The sequence below is a fragment of the Macrobrachium nipponense genome, chromosome 3 (assembly GCF_015104395.2).
Source record: "Macrobrachium nipponense isolate FS-2020 chromosome 3, ASM1510439v2, whole genome shotgun sequence".
Lineage (NCBI taxonomy): Eukaryota > Metazoa > Arthropoda > Malacostraca > Decapoda > Palaemonidae > Macrobrachium > Macrobrachium nipponense.
In genome coordinates, this window is record NC_087202.1 from 131,092,336 (window position 1) to 131,111,876 (window position 19,541).

The following is a 19,541-nucleotide window of genomic DNA, read 5'->3' on the forward strand; positions in this document are numbered from 1 at the left end:
GTTTTTTACATAGAATTTTTCATGCTGGCTAGTAGACTAGTTTTGGCATCCATCATCTGGTGATGTCAGTTTTCATGTAATAAGATGATTTTGATATCAGCTTAAACTATAAATGATATACGTACATAATAAAAAAGTTTGTTTGTTTTGAATGAAGTATTATTATAGTTTTCTGTCAAAAATAGTATATATTTAAATGGTGCAGTATAGTCAGTTTTTATCAGATACTATGAATTTAAAATTAGTAAGATATGTGATAATCATCAGCATATTTTTTTTTTCAACAGATGATCTTGGTTCTTGTCAGCAACATGAACTTATTCAAAGTACAGCAAATAAGACAAACTGGGAATTTGGAAGCATGGGAACTGAAGATGAGCTTCCAGAAAATACACATTTAGAGGTTAGTGCATTTAAAATTTTTTCTCTAAAGGTGGTAGCCTCCTAAGGCTTAAGCTAAGAATTAAAAGAAAAAAAGTTGCTGACCCATTTCCATGTTTGGGATGTGTGGGGAATCGGCAGTTTTCCTGCCATCACATGATTATTCAGCTTATCATTTGTCATTTTTTGCACTTTCCACTCAGAAGGAAAAAAGTAAACAATTGTGACTGTTACTGTTGAGCCTATCAGGTTCCATCTGCATTAACACAGCCAAGGCCCTTGTGGATATTAGAAATTTTCAGATATGGTAAAAAAACCCTATGGGAATAAAATGGTAATTTTACCCTTATTTCCCCTGTGTCACTAGATAGTGTGTACAGTCACCACCCTATTAATGAACATTTGTTATGAACATTAGATATACAGACAGATGGCCACTAGTTAAACTTGTTTTCGGAGCACCCCTCTGTCACCCATCAGTTCAAATTTTGCTTTCCACACCCAGCCTAATAAGAATTTTTGCCATGACACATGCCACTTCCCACTAGTGTATGCCAGCCCAAGACCCCAGTCTTTTGTACCTGTGCCTGTAGTAGGACACACGGTTGTGCTCCAAACTATTCCTGTGATTTTATTGTAAAATGTTCAGCCCTTCCTTTATTGTGGTCAAAAGCTACATCTTGGTTTGGAGGAAGAGAGAGGGCTTTGAAGAGTTGTTAGTCCATTCAGAAGAAGTAACAAATGAAGATTTAATGGTGATGGAAGAAATGCAAAGCACTAAAGAATGCAAGGAAGGAGAACCTGTACTACCTTCAAAGAAGTTTGAACTATATTGGTCAATGGATTTCCAATTACAAAGAAAAAACTCATTACAGGCAGTCCCCTATTTACGACGGGATTCCATTTTTTAGATAGGTCATGCCAAAAATTGGCGAAAGCCGAGAAATTGTCGAAAATCATACAAAAATCCTAACAAAACCTTACTTTGAATGCTTTGAGTGTCTATTGAAAACTATATTAACTGCATTTTTATTGTGCTTTTCATAAAAAAAACTTAAAATATTGTTTAATGTATATACTCATGTAAGGTTTGATATTTACAGACCAATTTTATGGCCTAAAATTTTGGGAACAACATTACATGTGGTATAGGCTAGTTTTAGAAATGTGTAAGAGTTTGACACTAGGCTAAGCCTAAGCTTTAAATTTCCCAATAACAGACAATGCAATTGTTGTTTTACTTATTTGAGAAACTTTTAATGTGTGTTTCTTATTTGAAAAAGTGCAAACTTTAGGGACTAGGCTAAGCCTACCACATTCTTTGGATTTCTTGACAACAAAGTCACAAAGTAGCATTTATTTCCACAGAAGTCGACAAACTATATATTTGTATAATAACCACAACAATTAATATAAATGTTTTAATCATCTGAGAATCTCTTTATTTTTGTTATGTTGTTGTTAATTTACGGATGTTCCATGCTATAGCAACTGCAGCCTACCTTCATTTCCAGAACGTGAACAAAAGTATCCACTGGCCGCCGCCATTTATATTTCATCAGCTGATAACTTCATTCATGATACACAAAGAATCGTGTAATTTTTTTATTCTGTTGGTAAAAGGATGCTGTAAATTTAAAAACTTAGTCATGCAATACATTTAATGAAATAAAACATTTTGAATTAAATATAAAATATAAAACTAATCAAAGACTGCTATTATCGAAGCCAGCAAATATTTTCTAGAATTCTTCTTCTGCCATATTGTCATTATATGTTTCATTGTAACTGTTGGCATCTCCATTAGGTAAAGATAGAATAAAGAATAGAACTGAATATGATGTTTATCCGTGAGAAGGAAGCTGCTGGCTTGGGTAGAACACTTAAGAAAAGCAAATCATGTACTAATTGAAATTTGCTGCATAATTTAACATATTACAGAATTGTAATATTTGAAAATAGGTTAAATCTTTTTTCATCATGAGAAAATCATTTACGTAGTCATGAAAATATACTTAGTACATATGCATGAAAATACAAACCGCAGACAGAAGCATACATATCCCGCTATTCCTGTTGTCTTGAATATTTTAGATATGCTCTGCATACTTTTAGTATCATCCTAGAACACTATGTATATATGTATGATATTTAAAAATCATCTTAAAACATTTCATAAAATGTACAGTAGATGCAGAATATCAATGTGCATTTTATATCCTATTGACCAAACACAGTTCAATATTCTCTCGTTTGTGCGTGTTTTGTGTGCAAGATATATACTATTATGGACTAGAAATATTCCTTGGAATCGCCCACTAAAATGCCTTCTTAAATGCTTTGCTTCTCGCAAAGAGCCTAAACATCAGAGGCCCCATTAGTTACGACAAATGAGAAGAAAGTAGGCGTGGTTGTTATCTTAAGAGAGGGCAAAAGTCATGGAGAAGTAGCACCCCTTTATGGCGTGACTGAAATTGCCTCCACATCCATTGAAAAAGAGCATGAAGAGGGAAAATACTCAAGGTGGTCATTCATGGAGAGATCTTGTTGCCCTCTTTACCAGCCCACCAACTGACCAGGATTTTGAAGAATTTCTTGTTCTGTACAAATTGATCAAGAAAACACTGCAGATAACAGACAATGGTAAAGGCATAGGGAAAAAATGAAGAAACTGCCACAGATTTTATCAATACTGTTAATGATATCATGAAGCCCTATCCTAACACATTTCTGAAAATGTACAAAGACAGGCAGCCCCCAGTCACCAACAGGTTTTGCGTTCCTGGGAGCTTCGTGATAACTGAAAATCATCGCTAACCGAAATTCAAATGTCTACTGGCGCCACAATCCACCTTATGGTGCCATAGGCTGGTTAACAGTGCCTTAGTGTTATGGCCAGATATTTTGTCCTAATATGTAATAACTTTGATGAGAATGTGGAATTTAACCCTCATACGCCGATTGGACGTATTAAACGTCGAGTCAAAATGTCTCCCGTATGCCGATTGGACGTATCATACGTCCGCTCAAAAAAGTTTTTTTTAAAATTCGCGGAAAAATACTTATAGGCCTACCAGCCGAAAACTTTTGAATCATGCGCCTTGGGGGATGCTTGGAGTTCACGGATCAAGGCGTTGTTTTGTTTACAATCGTTACGCAGGTGCGCAAGCGCGAATTTCTTTCTTATCGCACTAAAAAGTATCAGTGACACATCTCGGAAATTATTTCGTCACTTTGACATAATTTTTGCACCATTTTAAATTATCCTTTACATGAAGTATTATATATGAAAATGTGCGCAATTTCATCTAAATTACAAAAAAAAAAAAATACTCATGATTGTAGCTTTTATCAGTTTTGAAATATTTTCATATAAATAACGATAAGTGCAAAAATTTCAACCTTCGGTCAAATTTGACTCTACCGAAATGGTCTAGAAACGCAATTGTAAGCTAAAATTCTTATATTATAGTAATATTCAATCATTTGTCTTCATTTTGCAACAAATTGGACGTCTCTAGCACAATATTTTGATTTATGGTGAATTTATGAAAAAACTTTTTCCTTACGTTCGTGCGATAACTCTTCCGATAAATTTTTTCGTGCGATTGTCCTAATGTTTGCACCCTTTTAAATTTGCCGTTACATAAAGTTTTATATATGAAAATGTGCGCAATTTCATGCACAATACAACTAAAAACAACCCATGGTTGTAGCTTTTATCAGTTTCGAAATATTTTCATATAAATAACGTTAAGTGCAAAAATTTCAACTTTCGGTCAACTTTGACTCTACCGAAATGGTCAAAAAACGCAATTGTAAGCTAAAACTCTTATATTCTAGTAATATTCAATCATTTACCTTCATTTTGTAACGACTTGGAAGTCTCTAGCACAATATTTCGATTTATGGTGAATTTATGAAAAAAAAAAAAAAAAATTTCCCTTACGTTCGCGCGGTAACTCTTCCGAAAAAATCTGAATTTTTTTGTGCGATTGTCGAAATGTTTGCACCATTTAAAATTAGCTGTTACATAAAGTTTTATATATGAAAATGTGCGCAATTTCATGTAGAATACAACTAAAAATGATTGAAGGTTGTAGCTTTTCTCTTTTTTCGAAATATTTGCATATAAATCACGATAAATAGAAAAAAAACCACGTTCAGTCAAATTTGACTCTACCGAAATAGTCGAAAAACGCAATTGTAAACTAAAACTCTTACGGCCTAGTAATATTCCATCATTTTTCTTCATTTTGAAACAAATTGGAAGTCTCTTAAAACTATTGAGATTTATGGTGAATTTTTGAAAAATATATTTACCTTCACTCCGCGCGCCGATTCGCGGCCGCAAGTCTCGAAATACGTACATCGCATTATCCTAATATTTGCTACTTTTCATATTAGCCTTTTTATAGAGTTTCATATATCAAAATGTGCGCAAATTCATGAAGAATACAATAAAAATATTGAAGGTGTTGTAGTTTTTCATTTTTCCATCTCCGAAATATGTGCATATAAAAAAAATATATATAAAAATTTCGACATTCGGTCAAATTTAACTCGTCCGAAATGGTCGAAATCTGCAAATCTAATCTAAAACTCTTACAGTATCGTAATATTCAATCATTTGTCTTAATTTTGAAACAAATTGGAAGTCTTTAGAACAATGTTTAGAATTACGGTGAATTTTTGAAAATAAAATTTTTTTACGTCCGCGCGTTATGAATTCGTGCATCATTTTGTGATAATATTTTTCCGGTGTTGCTTTTATTGTTTTACTATGTATTATATATCAAAATTATTTCAATTTAGCGTAAAATACAAAAAAAAAAAGTAACTCGTTAGCTTTGACCGTTTTTTGCACAGCATGATTTGAATACAATTATCTATGAATTTATTTTTTTTGCTACCATATGTCGCACTATTTACATATGATAATGATATTATTTTTCATTTCTGATGATTGCATACTAAACTTCAGGCAATGAAACAAAAAAATGGCAGCCAAAAAAGAACTCTTAATTTACTTTAAACTAAGTGCGCTGTGATTTTTTGAAAAAATTATTTTTTCCGCTTCCACGCTCGCTCCAAACCGGCGCCGGCATACGGGAGAGGTTTTGATTTTTAGGACTTCGGCGTAAGAGGGTTAATTTGCCTAATCATTTACTATGGTCTGCATGGGAGTTCTACAAATTATTAATGTCGTATTCAATGAACTTCCAGGTAAATCTTGGCCTATAATGAGAAGAAAAAAAAAAAAACTTTTTCAGAATACTAACATTTCCTCCATCTCTATATTTTTTTTTTTTTTTTTTTATCTTTTTATTTATTTATTTATTTTATTTTAGCATATCTTCTAGTTTAGTACATAAGTTAAAAAAGCAAAAGGGAATTATTGAAGTATTGTGAGTAATACAGTGGAACCTCGACATACAAAAGTCCCAACTTATGACAAATTCAAGTTACGAAAGCAAACATGATTTTTTTGCCTCTACATACAAAAAAAATTCAGGTTACGAAAGGGTGTTACTGTAAAGTCCCGAGATTCGCCTGGACCACCGAGAACAATTTTAAAACTCGCGCGCCGCCAACTCAGTAGACTCGCCACCATCCTCCCGCTCTCCCATTGGTTCCTGATGCTAGTCACTGCCGTAAGATCCTGCTCTCCTATTGGTCAGCATCTCTCCCATCATACTCTACATAAAGGCGTTCTTTGGCCACTCATTATTGTAAGCACACCGAATTCATTCGTTCATATACGATTTAGTTTGTAAACGTAAATTCGTGTTAGTGATTTCGCTTTGTACTTTATCGTGTTGTGTGAGAACTTTATTGCATAACTTCATTACGTACGTATAGTCATGGGTCCCAAGAAAGTTGCCTAAGTTCCTAGAAAAAGAGGATGCTTTCAATGGAGACAAAGATGGAGATTATCAAGAAGTATAAGGCTGGCATGCGGTTGAGTGTGATCGCTAATGAATACGGCCGAAATCCGTCGACGATAGGCACCATTCCTAAGCAGAGGGAAGCCATCAAAGCAGCTACACCTTCCAAGGACGTGACTATTTTGTCCAACAAGAGGAACCACGTGCATGCTGAGATGGAGAGGCTGCTGCTTCTATGGATTGAGGACAAAGAAATCGCTGGCGATACTATAACCGAGACGGCAATCTGCCAAAAGGCCAGCGCTATTTTCGCTGATCTGAATGCCCAGGCCGAAGACGATGGAGGAGAAGGGACATAGACGGCAACCGCAGACTTCAAGGCTTCTTGGGAGTGGTTTGATAAATTCTGTAAACAGACTGGCAAACATTCGGTGGTGAAGAAATTGAGATTAAAAAAAAAAAAAAAAAAAAAAAAAAAAAAAAAAAAAAAAAAAAAAGTTAAATATAAAAAAGTAAAAAAAAAAAAAAAAAAAAAAAAAAAAAAAAGGAAAAAAATTTTTTTTTGTAGTGTCAAGTATTTTGTAACGTTAAGTGTTAATGTTTTCTGCCATTTGTCCTCCTCCTCTGTCGCCACTTTCGGAGATCGCCTCACTCGAAAGGTAAGGATCCACATTTTACTACATGTACGTACAGTATTTCTTGTACCCTATACACTAATAAACTTTTATTTACAGGTTATCACAATTAGGTTAGGTATTGAATGGTCCAAATTGTTGTATTTCATTGTTTATTGGTCAATTTAGCTTTATAATAAAATTTACTGGGGTGTTTTTGTAGGGCTTTGAACGAATTAGGCAATTTACATGTAAAATGCGGTTCAAGATACAAGAAAACTCGGGATAATTTCGTATCCTGGGGTACTACTGTACTTAAATAACCTGCTCTAATGCTCCTATCAACCACTCTGCCATTCACCTCGGCCCTTCTAAAACTGCCTCCCTATAGCTCTTGAACTGTGTATACCCTCAGCTGCTTCAGTCCTAACACTATCACTTCTACTCTCTTTCATACACCTATCTAACTCATAATCCTGTACTATTTCTAACATGTTGTTGCACTTCAAGCTTTCATTCGTCCATCTCGTTTTCTCCTTACGTTTTGAATTCATAAACTCGTATATGCTCTCTGGTACAGTTGCCATTAACTTTGCAGTAACTCCTTACAATCCTATATCCCTTTGTCCCAAACTTTTTCCTAGCTAACATTTCCAACCTGCACACACACATTGACAACAACTCTCCAACATTCATTCTTGCCTCTTCAAAATCATGCTTTCTCCTATTTTGAATGCTACTCTTATCCTCTTTGCCTCTTCCACAATCCTGGCTTTCATACTCTCATACGGCACATTCCTTACACACATCATTACCCATACATACTCAACAAAAATCCAGCTAAGAAGTTACCTAATTCTTGTGCCCAAACACACTTTGTTATCTCCATACTTGGCCACACAATACTTCTCATACTCTAAAAATGTTCCCTATGTCACTACTACCATATTCCTCATCCTTCTCACATCGGGATACCCATCTCAACCTATCTTATATACACTGCCTTTCGCACTTCCTGCTCACTCTCACTGCTTCCATTCTGACCTTTCGTACCCTCTTCCAAACATAACGAATCTACTTCCATACTCGCATCCATACTTTTAGTCATACCTTTCTTACCCTTACTCTTCCTACTTACCAATTCACTCTTATGACTATCTAAATCACTCTCATCCTGCACCTTACTCTTCACTTTTCTTCTCATATTCAATCATTCTCTTCTTATTTTGCCCACCATCCTTAACTAATCTTCCCTTTAGCCCTTCCCTTACTCTCAATTCCTTTCTTTCCCTTCTGCTCTGATTTATCCCTATTCTGTACCTTCTCTTTCTTCTCATTTATCACAACCATATCACTTTCCTCACACTTTCATCTACTTGTTCTTTCACTTTCTTAATCGCTCCTGGCCCGTCACAAGAACCAGGATGCCCCCCTTCCGACCACTCCTCCAAAAAAACCTTTCATCATCTCCCTTATCTCTTGTACATCATTCATCATCACTCTGAACTTTTCATCAATCTTCCCAACCATTCTCTTCTCAGATTCTTTCATTTCCACTTTTGCACTCCTCAGCATCCCTCCCAACTCCTCTAACTTGCTCTTCAGCTCCTCACACACTACCTTCAACTTCTTATTCTGTACTTCCAAATGCTCTTTTGCCTCTTCTGACAACCTCAACTTCTCCTTCCTCTCCACTTTAGTTACCCCTTCCATATTCATTTTCCTTCACCAATATCACAACCCACCACACCAACTGTCCTGCAGCTGTCACACCAGCAGTCCCACGCTGGGCGCCAATAAATAATGTGGGCGGGATCACAAGCTAAAGCCAAAAAACACTCTTAACCCTTAAACGCTCAGTGGACGTACTTTACGTCGACATTTTTTGTCTCTCGGGTGCCGACTGGACGTATTTTACGTCAACATAAAAAAGTTTTTTTAAAAATCCACGGAAAAATACTTATAGGCCTACCAGCCGAAAACTCTTGAATCACGCGCCTAGGGGGATGCTGGGAGTTCACGGATCAAGGTGGTGTTTTGTTTACAATCATTACGCAGGCGCGCAAACGCAAATTTCTTTCTTGCCGCACTAAAAAGTATCGGTGACACATCTCTGAAATTATTTCGTCACTTTGACAAAATTTTTGTACCATTTTAAATTAGCCGTTACATGAAATATTACATATGAAAATGTGCGCAATTTTGTGGAGAATAAAAAAAAAATACGATTGTTGTTTTTATTAGTTTTGAGATATTTTCATGTAAATAACGATAAGTGCCAAAATTTCAACCTTCGATCAACTTTGACTCTACCGAAATGGTCGAAAAACGCAATTGTAAGCTAAAACTGTTATATTTTAGTAATATTCAATCATTTACCTTCATTTTGCAACAAATTGGAAGTCTCTAGCACAATATTTTGATTTGTGGTGAATTTATGAAAAAAATAACTTTTTCTTTACGTCCGCGCGGTAACTCTTCCGAAAAAATCACACGTGCGATTGTGGTAATGTTTGCACCATTTTAAATTAGCCGTTACATAAAGTTTTATATATGAAAATGTGCGCAATTTCATGTAGAATACAACAAAAAATAATTGAAGGTTGTAGCTTTTCTTATTTTTGAAATATTTGGATATAAATCACGATAAATAGAAGAAAAAACATGTTCGGTCAACTTTGACTCTACCGAAATGGTCGAAAAACGCAATTGTAAGCTAAAACTCTTACAGTTTAGAAATATTCAGTCATTTATCTTAACCCTTAAACGCCGAAGCGGTAAAAAAAAAAGTCTCCCGTGTGCCGGAGGTGTTTCAGAGTGAGCGCGGAAGCGGAAAAAATATTTTTTTCAAAAAATCACAGCGCGCTTAGTTTTCAAGATTAAGAGTTCTTTTCTGGCTCCTTTTTTTGTCATTGCCTGAAGTTTAGTATGCAACCATCAGAAATGAAAAAAATTATCATTATCATATATAAATAATGCGATATATGATAACGCAAAAACGAAATTTCACATATAATTGTATTCAAATCGTGCTGTGCGCAAAACGGTTAAAGGTAACAAGTTACTTTATTTTTCGTTGTAATATACACTAAATTGCGATCATTTTGTTATATAACACATTGTAAAACGATAAAAGCAACACAGAGAAAATATTATCACAAAATAATACATGAATTCGTAACACGCATACGTAAAACAAATCTTTTTTTCAAAAAATTCAAATTGCCACCTAAAATGGCTAAATATTGTCCTAGAGAAGTTCCAATTTCTTTGAAAAAAATGAATGAACAAATTGATTGAATATTACTATACTATAAGAATATTAGCTTACAAATGCTTTTTTTGACCATATCTGACGAGTTAAAGTTGACCGAATGTCGAATTTTTTATAAATATATTTTTATATGCATTTATTTCGGAAATAAGAAAAGCTACAACTTTCAAATATTTTTAGTTTTATTTTACATGAAATTGCGCACATTTTTATATATAAAACTCTATGAAATGCCTAATATGAAACGGAGCAAATATTCTGAGAATGGGACGTATACATTTCGGAGATTTGTGGCGGAGAATCCGCGTGCGGATGGAAGGAAAGTTTTTTTTTTTTTTTTTTTTTTAATTCACCATAAATTTAAATATTGTGCTAGAGACTTCGAATTTGTTTCAAGATGAAGATAAATGACTGAATATTACTAGACTGTAAGAGTTTTAGCTTACAATTGCGTTTTTCGACCATTACGGTAGTCAAATTTGACCGAACGTAGTTTTTTTTCAATTTATCGTTATTTATATGCAAATATTTCAAAAATGAGAAAAGCTACAACCTTCAATTATTTTTTGTTGTATTTTTATTTATGAAATTGCGCACATTTTCTATATAAAACTTTATGTAACGGCAATAATTTAAAATGGTGCAAACATTACCACAATCGCACGTATGATTTTTTCGGAAGAGTTACCGCGCGGACGTAAAGAAAATGTAATTTTTTTTATAAATTCACCATAAATCGAAATATTGTGCTAGACTTCCAATTTCTTGCAAAACGAAGTTGAATGCTTGAATATTACTAGAATATAAGCGTTTTAGCTTACAATTGCGTTTTTCGACCACTTCGGTAGAGTCAAAGTTGACCGAAGATTGAAAATTTGTCACTTATCATTTTTTATATGAAAATATTTCAAAATTGATAAAAGCTACAACCATGGGTTGTTTTTAATTGTATTGTGCATGAAATTGCACACATTTTCATATATAAAACTTTATGTAACGGCAAATTTAAAATGGTGCAAACATTACCACAATCGCATGTATGATTTTTTTCGGAAGAGTTACAGCGCGGACGTAAGGAAAAAGTTTTTTCATAAATTCACCATAAATTGAAATATTGTGCTAGAGACTTCCAATTAGTTGCAAAATTAAGGTAAATGATTGAATATTACTAAAATATAAGAGTTTTAGCTTACAATTGCGTTTTTCGACCATTTCGGTAGAGTCAAAGTTGACTGAAGGTTGAAAATTTGGCACTTATCGTTATTTATATGAAAATATCTCAAAACTGATAAACGCAACAATCATGAGTATTTTATTGTTGTATTCTACATAAAAATGCAACATTTTCATATATAATACTCCTGTAACGACTAATTTAAAATGGTAAAAAAATTATGTCAAAGTGACGAAATAATTTCCGAGATGTGTCACAGATACTTTTTAGTGCGGCAAGAAAGAAATTCGCGCTTGCGCGCCTGCGTAACGATTTTAAACAAAACAACACCTTGATCCGTGAACTCCCAGCATCCCCCAAGGCGCGTGATTCAAGAATTTTCGGCTGGTAGGCCTAAAAGTATTTTTCCCCGAATTTTTAAAAAAACTTTTGTATGTCGACGTAAAATACGTCCAGTCGGCGTTTAAGGGTTAATTTTGAAACAAATTGGAAGTTTCTAGCACAATATTTAGATTTATGGTAAATTAAAAAAAAACTTGCCTTCCCTCCGCGCGCGGATTCTCCGCCGCAAATCTCCAAAATGCGTATGTCGCATTCTCGGAATATTTGCTCCGTTTCATATTAGGCATTTCATAGTTACGTAGTAAGTAAACGCGCCCGTGTTGCCTGAAGCACACGTCACACTGTCCCCAAGGCTACGATCTTTGAGCAAAGGGATCTTAATTTATGATAAATAACATAGTTTTGGTTTATTAATACCCAAAAAGGAATATGAAATTCATAATAATCTTGATTTATTAACATTGTCTTTGTAAAAAGAGAGTACAACTTCGAATTTCACCTCTTGACATTCTCTTGCATTTACGTTTTTTTATTTTTGTTTCGGCAAGAATTTCATCATGCCAAAACGGAAAATACTAGGAAAACATCTAGGTAACATACAGAAGAAGAAAATTGCTGTAATAAGCAGAGTTAGTGAAGGAGAGAGAGAGTTGCTTAGGAATGAGTGTCCCGTCTTGCCTGACGCAGTGCCCCAAGCTACGATATATGAGCAAAGAGATCACCATTTATGATTAAATTATGATAAATAAAATAGTTTGGGTTTATTAATACACAAAAAATAAATATGCATTCATAATAATCATTATTTATTAACATTGTCGTTATAAAAATACGAAGAAAAATTTTGAACGCCCGTATCTCAAAACTATACTTATTGACCTTCAAAATCTATCTTCTCACTTAGTTTTAAAGCTATAACATTGGAATTTGGTATATAACTCAGAAAGACATTATAGAAGAATCAAATAGAACCCTTTTTTCCAATTTTTGTTTAGTCTTTTCTTAAGTGGAATGAATGTCAAAGTCCTGTCCTTAAAAAATGGCATTAGCCGGCCGACCCCTTAAAACCACACTTGTACTCGCCACATACTTGACACACACACGGTGAGGAGCTGTACTGTCCGCTGGATATGCCCGTCATAACACAATACACAAACAACTAACAAGGACCCCAACTATACATTAATTCAACACCAATACAACAAAAGACCACTGAACAAACTCACTAAATAACATAAAATAACATGACAAGCCAATACAACCAACTACAATGTCAAGGAACCACAACTACTCACAAATCCAACAACTCATCTACAACAGAACTCGAGCTTTAACAACCTTCCAACACACAAGCACAACTACTTCAGTAACACAGGCACAGCAACTCTAGACCACAATATCAACAATAATTTAAAAATATATATAAATAACTGACCATCAATGTCTTCAATACTGACTCCTCTGACTACCTTTACTGACTGACTGACACAGCAAGTGCACCAGCAGACAACCCAAAACTTACCAACAAGCAATTCAATCTCTAACCATCCATCCACCCACCAATTATGGCCTCTCTCTCTCTCTCTCTCTCTCTCTCTCTCTCTCTCTCTCTCTCTCTCTCTCTCTCTCTCTCTCTCTCTCTCTCAGACATTGTCAAATGCAACTAACAGATCGTTCCTCCATGACACCCAGTTTACCAACATCTGTCTCTGTTTCTGCCTTTCCTCAAGTTTGAAATCTTATAGATATCCTCTCTCTCTCTCTCTCTCTCTCTCTCTCTCTCTCTCCTCCTCCTCCTCCTCCTCCTCCTCCTCCTCCTCCTCCTCCTCCTCCTCCTCCTCCTCCTCCTTCTTCCGGATGAGCCCCGTTTCCGTCTACAGTGGCCCCCCCCCGTATTCACGTTCTCCTGATTTATGGACTCACTGATTCACTGCTTTCTTTCTGGCCCATTATTTGCAGGGGATTTGCCTATTCAAGGGGGGTTCCCGACGATAAATCATCACTAACTAGTGTATGTTGATGTTATTTTCATGCCTAAATACATTTTTTGATACAAAAATGATTTACTAATTTTAAAATATTAATATTGATCAATTCTGTATTAGTAAGTTTAATCAGATTAAATGATATCACATAATAACAATAATAATTCTATCTCTTACAGAGATGTGGTTTTTGTATGATAAATAAATGATTTAAAAATTTTCAAATATTAATGTGAAGAGCAATCAGTTCATTAAAGAAAATACTTCAGTGAATTAGTAAGATTTTAGTTTATAAATTTAAAAATTATGTAAGAATGAAAGAAATCCCAGTCTTCATGCATCTTTCTTTCAAACTCCAGGTCCAAGCTGAGATCCAACAGCTGTCAAATATATGAAGTAATGTGACAGGAGGGAAGGGAATGTGCTCTCTCTCTCTCTCTCTCTCTCTCTCTCTCTCTCTCTCTCTCTCTCTCTCTCTTGAGATGAGGATTTTTATGGTACAGTATGTATGTTTATTAATATTTTCAAATAATAATAATAACTGTAATTACAAAAATCATATGTTAAAGTATGTTACAGAAATACTGCGATAGTCTTTCCATTTCTCTCTCTCTCTCTCACAGAGATGTATGATTTTTGTATAAAGAAATTATTTACTAATTTTCAAGTATCAATTTTAATGTAAACAGCAATAATATCAATTAATAAAAGAAAACACTAAAGTGAATTAGCAAGAGTTTAGTTTATAATTAAAAAAATTACGCAAGAATGAAAAAATCCATTTTACCCCGCATCTTGTCTTTGAACTCGGGTAGTCAAGCTGAGATGGCTGGGGTCCAACAGCTGTCAAATATATAAAGTAATGTGACAGGAGGGGTTGTGTGTTGCCCACTCAGGATCATGTAAATTCTCTCTCTCTCTCTCTCTCTCTCTCTCTCTCTCTCTCTCTCTCTCTCTCTCTCTCTCTCTCTCTGCTGAGATGAGAGAATTTCTATGGTACATGTGTATGTTTAATAATATTTTTGCATAATACGAAGTAATAACTATTTCAAAATTCATTTGTGATAGTATTTTAAAGAAATACATCAATCTATCCATTTCACTTTTAAATAAGGACTCTCTCTCTCTCTCTCTCTCTCTCTCTCTCTCTCTCTCTCTCTCTCTCTCTCTCTCTCTCTCTCTCTCTAAAAATTGGATGATATATGTAGAAGTCACAAGGACTGGACTATTCTCCTATCCGGAGACTAACTTTCCTTTCGTAGACTGGAAAGAAAGAATAGGATATTGTGGTTGTATTTGTACATATAAAAAAGAGAGTAATAGTAGTGCAGAAGATAAGAGGCAATTTGAAAAGCTATTAGATATGCTACTAGAATACAACATTCAACAAATAATTCACCTGCCAACAAGAAAGGAAAATACTTTAGACCTAGCATTTGTGAACGAGATGAATTATGTTAAAGAAATAATAGTTTACAATGCGAGTATTTCAGACCATAATGTCATAGAATTAACATTCCATTCTAAAGCAAGTGAAAACAGAGATAAGCAAGAAATGAAAAAGTGGGAAGGATATGGAAAGTACAATTTCTACAGTAAAAATGTAAAATGGTCAGAAATAAATGAATTAAACAAAGATTGGGATGACATTTTTGTAAGTGATGATACAGGTAAATACGGAGATATCATATAAAATATTAAAGAAAATAGTATATTATATAAAATATTAGAGAAAATAGTAGATAAATATATACCGAAGAAGAAAAGTAAACATCAGTCATGCATACCAAGAGACAGAAGGATCTTGTTCCAGAAAATCAGAAAGTGGAAAAAAGGTCTTGCAAAAGAAAAAAGTGCATGGAAAGTGATGAAACAAAAAATATTATAGAAAATGCAGAACAAAAGATTATACAATCAAAAGAAAATGAAAAATGGGACTTCGAAGAAAAAACCCCCAGTAAATATCAAGCAAAACCCCAAACTATTTTACTTGTATGCAAAAAAAGATGAATAAAAGAAGAAGAAAAATAGGCCCTCTAAGAAGAATTGAAGGGAGATTAACAAATGGAAAAAAGGAAATATCCAACATATTGGCTGAAAGATATGAGAGAGAATTCACCCCTAGAATTGATAATGAAGATGATACAGAAATAAGGGATGAAAATAGTGAATATTTATCAGACAGATATTAATGAAGCTGATATTGTGCAGGCTATTAATGAAATTAAAAATGGAGCTGCAGCTGGGCCTGATGGTGTCCCTGCTATTTTGTTAAAGAAAGTAGTTCATTCTATCGGAAAGCCACTTGCAATATTATTAAGATAAAGTGTAGATACAGGCAAGATTTATGATGTGCAAAAATGAGCATATATTACCCCTACTTTCAAAGGTGGATCAAGACGAGAGGCAAGTAATTATAGGCCTGTGAGTCTTAACATCACATATGAACGTGTATGAAAGGGTAATGAAGAAAAATATTATGAAACATTTGATAAAAAATAATCTGTTTAATATAGGACAACATGGTTTTGTACCCGGAAAAAAGTACACAAACCCAACTGTAGTCCACCGTGAGAAGATATACAAAAATATGAAATTCGAAAATGAAACAGATGGGGTTTATCTAGACTTTGCAAAAGCTTTTGACAAGGTAGATCATAATATATTAACCAAAAATATGAAATTCGAAAATGAAACAGATGGGGTTTATCTAGACTTTGCAAAAGCTTTCGACAAGGTAGATCATAATATATTAGCAAAAAAATTAGGAAAAATAACATAGTGGACAAATTAGGAAGATGGTCAAAAGAATTTTTACACCAGAAAACTGATAGTTATTGCAAACGATGAGAAATCGGATGAAGCTAAGGTAATATCCGGTGTGCCACAAGGTATGGTGTTAGCTGCATTACTGTTTATTGTTATGATTGCAGACATAGACAGTAATGTTAAGGACTTGGTAGTGAGTAGTTTCGTCGATGACACAAGGAATAAGTAGAGAAATTACTTGATGAAGATATTAACTCGCTACAAAGTGACCTTAACAAAGTATTATGAATTGGCAGAAGTAAATAGGATGGTATTTAACTCTGATAAATTTGAATCAATAAATTACGGAGATAGAGAAGGAACGCTATATGCATATAGGTGACCTCATTACGAGACAATCACTAATAAGGAAACTGTTAAAGACCTTGGTGTGATGATGAATAGGAACATGTTATGCTATGATCAAATAGCAATTCTGTTGGCAAAATGTAAAGCAAAAATGGGAATTATGTTACGGTACTTCAAAACAAGAAAATCTGAACACATGATTATGCTTTATAAAACCTATGTTTGTAGTCCACTTGAATATTGCAATATGATATGTTACCCACACTATCAAAAGGATATTGCACAAATAGTGTACAAAGGTCCTTTACAGCTAGAATAGAAGAACTTGAGGATCTTGACTACTGGGAAAGACTGCAATCTTTTAAAATTATATAGTCTAGAAAGGAGAAGAGAATGCTACATAATAATTCAGGCATGGAAACAGATAGAAGGCATTGCCGAAAACATCATGGAGCTAAAAAATATCAGAGTAAGCAGAGGTAGATTAATAGTGCCTAAAACTATACCAGGAAAAATAAGGAAAGCACACAGGATATTAATCCACTACGCACCAGTATTGACAATGCAGCGTCTATTCAGTGCGCTGCCAGCTATCTGAGGAATATATCAGGAGTGAGCGTAGATGTGTTTAAGAATAAGCTCGACAAATATCTGAGCTGCATCCCAGACCATCCAAGATTGGAAGATGCAAAATATACCGGAAGATGCACCAGCAACTCTGTTAGACATTAGAGGTGCCTCACACTGAGGGACCTGGGGCAACCTGAACAAGATGTAAGGTCTGTAAGGTAAGATAAGGTCAGGTCTCTCTCTCCTCTCTCTCTCTCTCTCTCTCTCTCTCTCTCCTCTCTCTCCATGAGGCACAAGATACGTATGTCTTAGTGGTAACACTCCCTCTGTTTGGGCTGGAAGTGTATGTATAAATATATCTTTAAGGACATTACCACATTTTATAGTAAACTAATAATGTACAGTACTAGTTTACAAATAATATTAACCCTCTTACGCCGAAGGGGTATAATAAAAATCGTCTCCCGTATGCCGAGGGGGTCTCGCAGTGAGCGCCGAAGCGGAAAAAATATTTTTTTCAAAAAATCTCAGCGCGCTTAGTTATCAAGATGAAGAGTTCATTTTTGGCTTCTTCTTTTTTTGTCATTGCCTGAAGTTTAATATGCAACCATCAGAAATGAAAAAAAATAATCTTATCATATATAAATAATGCGATATATGATAGCGCGAAAACAAAATTTTATATATAATTGTATTCAAATCGCGCTGTGAGCAAAGCGGTTAAAGCTAACGAGTTTATTTTTTTCGTTGTATTGTACTCTAAATTGTGATCATTTTGGTATATAACACATTGTAAAACGATCAAAGCAACACAGAAAATATTATCACAAAATGATGCATGAATTCGTAACACGACGTAAAAAATTGTTTTTTTCAAAAATTCACCATAAATCTAAATATTGTTCTTGAGACTTCCAATTTGTTTCAAAAGGAAGATAAATGATTGAATATTACTATGCTATAAGAGTTTTTGCTTCAAATTGCAGTTTTCGACCATTTCAGACGAATTAAAGTTGACCGAATGTCAAATTTTTAAAATATTTTTTTATGCAAATATTTTGAAAATGATGGAAAGCTCAGAACCTTTCAATTATTTTTTGTTGTATTCTTAACATGAAATGGCGCCACAAGTTTTTCATATATAAAACTATGAAACGCCTCAATATGCAAACGAAGGCAAATAAATATATAACGGATAATGTGACGTACGCATTTCGGAGATTTGCGGCGGAGAATCCGTGCGTGGAGGGAAGAAAAGTTTTTTTTTTTTTATTCACCATAAATCTAAATATTGTGCTAGAGACTTTGAATTTGTTTCAAAATGAAGGTACATGGCAGAATATTACTAGACTGTAAGAGTTTTAGCTTACAATTGTGTTTTTCGACTATATTTCGGTAGAGGCAAAGTTGACCGAACGTGGTTTTTTTTCTACTAATTGTGATTTATATGCAAATATTTCGAAAATGAGAAAAGCTACAACCTTCAATCATTTGATGTTTTTTTTTTTTTTCTTTCATAAATTCACCATAATTCGAAATATTGTGCAGGAGACTTCCAATTTGTTGCAAAATAAAGGTAAATGATTGAGTATTACTAGAATATAAGAGTTTTAGCTTACAATTGCGTTTTTCGACCATTTCGTAGAAGTCCAAGTTGACCGAATGGTTGAAATTTTGGCACATCATTATTTATATGAAAATATTTCAAAACTGATAAAAGCTATAACCATGGGTTGTTTTTAGTTGTATTGTGCATGAAATTGCGCACATTTCCATATATAAAACTTATGTAACGGCTAATTTAAAATGGAGCAAACATTACGACAATCGCACGAAAAAATTTATCGGAAGAGTTCCCAAGCGGACGTAAGGAAAGTTTTTTTCATAAATTCACCATAAATCGAAATATTGTGCTAGAGATGTCCAATTTGTTGCAAAATGAAGGTAAATGATTGAATATTACTAGAATATAAGAGTTTTAGCTTACAATTGCATTTTTCGAAGGTTGAAATTTTTGCACTTATCGTTATTTATATGAAAATATTTCAAAACTGATAAAAGCTATACAGTAGGGCCTCGTTAATCATGGGGGATAGGGCCCAGAACCCCCCGTGATAAGTAAATACCCGTGTTATCGTGGTACCCCCCCTGAAAATTGCTTTAAACTGCTTGCTTTAATAATTAACCCACCCAAGA

At 34.3% G+C, this 19,541-nt stretch overlaps 1 long non-coding RNA gene across 1 annotated transcript in view; it reads left to right on the forward strand.

The window, feature by feature from the left end:
* The first annotated feature begins 279 nt into the window (after positions 1-279).
* LOC135222291 (uncharacterized) overlaps positions 280-19,541 on the forward strand; it is an 81,056-nt gene continuing 61,794 nt past the window's right edge. The window contains exon 1 of the long non-coding RNA XR_010316266.1: positions 280-403. This is a non-coding gene — a long non-coding RNA (uncharacterized LOC135222291). The remainder of the gene's footprint in view (positions 404-19,541) is intronic.